This window comes from Lycium ferocissimum, chromosome 9, assembly GCF_029784015.1.
Source record: "Lycium ferocissimum isolate CSIRO_LF1 chromosome 9, AGI_CSIRO_Lferr_CH_V1, whole genome shotgun sequence".
NCBI lineage: Eukaryota > Viridiplantae > Streptophyta > Magnoliopsida > Solanales > Solanaceae > Lycium > Lycium ferocissimum.
The window spans coordinates 68,650,729-68,654,474 of NC_081350.1; positions in this window are offsets into that span (position 1 = coordinate 68,650,729).

Here is a 3,746-nt window from a genome sequence, read left to right on the forward strand (position 1 = left end):
GGTCCCTCTACAACGTGGCGCAATTATTTCGGAAGATAACCCATTGGTTTTGTCGTTTGAGAAACTTGGTGGAGTGAAGAAACTTGAAGAGGAAGGTAAGAATTCGTCCCTTCTATTTATGTTATGAAGGTTTATTTGTGTTGTAGAATATGTTAATGAGTAGAATATATGAAAATATGGAAGTTGGCATGGTGAATGTGTGTGCATGCATGTGGCCGTGTGTGTGTATGGTTGTGTAGGCAAGGAGGATTAAATTTTATGTTGTATTCTAGTTGTGATTGTGGTGGAATTCATATTGGAGATGAAAGTTGAATAAATTTGGTTGAAGGTGAAATATTGATGTTTGGCCGTGGCCTATATGTAGGTGAAATGGTGACGAATTTATTTTGTTTAACATGTTAGTCGCGTTGTGGTGATCATTATATATAATGTAAATGAAGCATTTATGGGTTAAGTTGGTATGAAAATGGAATGTAGAGAAGTATGTCGTATTAATGTGATTTTATGATATTAAGATAATGAAGTTGTTCAAGTATAGATTATGGTTATTGGTGATGAACTAGTGAGTAGAGGATGTGTTGAGATGATTTTGTTGCATAAATAAGAATTTTGAATAAAATATGGAATTGTCGAATATCGGAGGTAAGGTTTGAAATATTCTTGGCTTGTGTTTGAATGATCTCAAATTGATATGTGTATATGGAAATATCGATATTGAATTGAACTTGTGGAATCGGAATGGAAACTGTCACATTATGTCGGAAAGTAAGCTAGTTATGTTATGTTGTGGTTTGTAGTGATTGTTGATGTTCTTGGTGCTGTTGTTGGGTTGTTGTTGACTATTTTGAGCCGAGTTTAATTCTCGGGGTGTCGTATTTATAGGGGAAGTGCTGCTGAAATTTCGGTAGCCAGATAGAAACCAAAGATTGAAATGTCGGCTTGTTCGAATAGTAGCTGGTCAATATGACCATTTGCATTACAGCGAAACGGGACCGGAGTTTCGACGAGCTTAACAAGCGAGAAAGGTATGTAAAGCTTACCTATTCTTTATTTGGCACGTCCTAGACCTATTAGGCCGAGAACGGAACCTCGGGGATAATTCTGCCCCTAGAAATTCGAGTTTGATTTTGAATACTATTCATTCAGTATAATTGAATCATAAAGCTTGCTTTTGGATATAAGAATGCTCCAACCTTCGTATCTTTTGCAAATGAATCCGAATCGCTTCGAAACTTTCCTAAATAACTTTATGGAGCCCAATGATTAAAATTTACGCCCGCCGCCGCCTCGGTTGACCCGAGGTGGGCCCACTATTTTCGATTTTACCCTTCTGTGTTTATGACTTGTCTTCGAGCGGCTTTAAAGGAAACGTTTTAACTACTCCTCTATTTATTACTTAAAAATCGTTTTAAATATTCCGTTAAGTCCTATGATGTGTCCTGATATGTATCACGAATCCGAATGTTCTGTTCCGACATAACCCTCCGTGATGTCCGAAAGGTACGTACTATGACTCCGTCCGTTTTCATTGATTTGATTTGTTATTTGATATGCCTCATCGAGTCTCTGGAAATATGTATGATCTTTTATTGCATTAGTTTCTCACTACTCCACTCGTGGATGCCTCAATGTTTCCCCCACTGAGCCCGGGCCAGGATATGTTCTCAAGCGTATGTCTCTCGCATTGTTCGCCGCGCCCCGGTGAGGGGTATATACGTACATGGGTTACGGTGTATGTTGTGCCATGTACGCTTTGTTATGATATGATCGATATGGCCATTTGGTATGTTATGATTTGTTTCGGAGATATTCCCTACACGGAGTATGTTGTGTTATGGCGAGAAGGGCGCCTGATTACGTTCACCGAGTCCCATAGCGGGGCCGGTTTGGCATATGTTTTCGGCATACATTACTTCGATTTCGATACGTAATTTTTGATTACCTACGCATCTCGTCGTTTTCCGCACACTCTCGTTGTTCGATTTTAGTTTGATTTATTACGGCCTCTTGCTTTACATATTCAGTACATTTTCCGTACTGACCCCCTTTCTTCGGGGGCTGCGTTTCGTGCCACGCAGGTACAGATGTTTGGTTCGCTGATCCGCTCGCCTAGGTTTTCTGTACAGCTGTTGAAGTGCTCCTTTGTCCGGAGCCCGTATTTTGGTATAGTATTTTCTCGCTCGCATATGTACGTATTTATTCGGGTACGATGCAGGCGGGGCCCGTCCCGTCATATGATTATGTTTTGTTCTGTAGAGGTCTGTAGACATGTGGTGTGGGTTCTGTATATGTTTTGTGAGTTTTGCGTACGTTTAGAGTTTATCTACGTTTTGAGACGGCCTTATCGGCCTTCGTGCGGCATGCCCACTTGTCCTTGTTAAGTTATTATTTCTGCTTATTTGTAATATTTTGCTAAGGTAGGGTAAGGTACGTATGAGTGTCCAACTAGGGCACGTGTCGCGGCCTACGGAAGTTGGGTCGTGACATTTTCAGCTCTGAGAGGTATATAAAGGGACAAATGTGTAGTTATGCTGACATGGATGCAATGGAGAAGCCGTCCTAAATGATAACCTAAGGGTAGAACAAATTTGCACGTGTAAAGGGATATTTTATGAACTTCAAGGCCAATATTGTAAATAAAAAGGAGTAGAAGGATGCTCGAGGAGAAAGGAGCCTAAGAAAGGTTAGGGATAGGAGTAGGACAGGTATATTAATGGGCTGATCAAAGGAAAAGAAGAGCATTTAGGACTAAAGTAACTGGAAATCTTTAACCCGGGGGTACACAGGATACTTTAACAATTTGGCTGTAGGAAACCGATCAACCATCGAGATAAGAACGAGGATGATGGCACGACACAAATGATTAGAAAATTAATGACATGGAACAAGAATTCCTGTAAAGACCGAGAGATGCGATCATAGAGGAAATAGAATGAAAGGTAAGGAACGTGCATAGAAGACAACCCGGCCGTAGCATCAGAAAGACAGATAAAGGCTCGACGAACGAGGATGGAGAGAGTGTAAACTGTAAGAATTTCGCACTAAGAGCAAGAAGTAGCAGGACACTAGGAAAACCTTGATGCACAGTTATAACACAACCGTGTAATTAAGAAAAATTACCAGTAAATGAACTAAATGGGAGAAAGGATTAATAGTGGATGGAAAGGTGTGGAATATTGACTCTTAATAGTGTGGTACAGGCGTAAAGTAAAACATGGAACACAAAGTGAGAAAAAGAAAATTTAGAGATGCTATAAACCAAGACGAGAAGAAAGACGAAGGGTAAAAGAATAGAGCATACTCAAACACTTCGTAAAAGACGTAATGAATCTTGAAGTCCTCATTAACTCGAAGGTCAAAGAAATTAATAGTCATACAGGACAAAGGTGCAAAAAGACAGTAAAGAAGGCATCAGAAGTGAATCCGACGTGTATAAATATTCCAACTGGATACAAGATCGCAACTAGTAAGAAGATAGATAAGTCAGACCATACGATGAAGGAACTCCGGCCTTAAGAAGATCGTGAAGAGCGACAGATAATTATCAAAGACGATGTATACTCGAAGGCTATTGGTGTATAAGGACCTCCTTAAAAAGAGGGGAAGAGCATATTAGACTTGAAAGGAATTATGACGTTCTCAAGCTCTTGAAGAGGAAATGTATTAGCTCGAGGCGCATTGGCATAGCAAGAAGGTACCAACAAGTAACAGAAACTAATTGAAAATAAGTATGCAGGAGGCAGGTA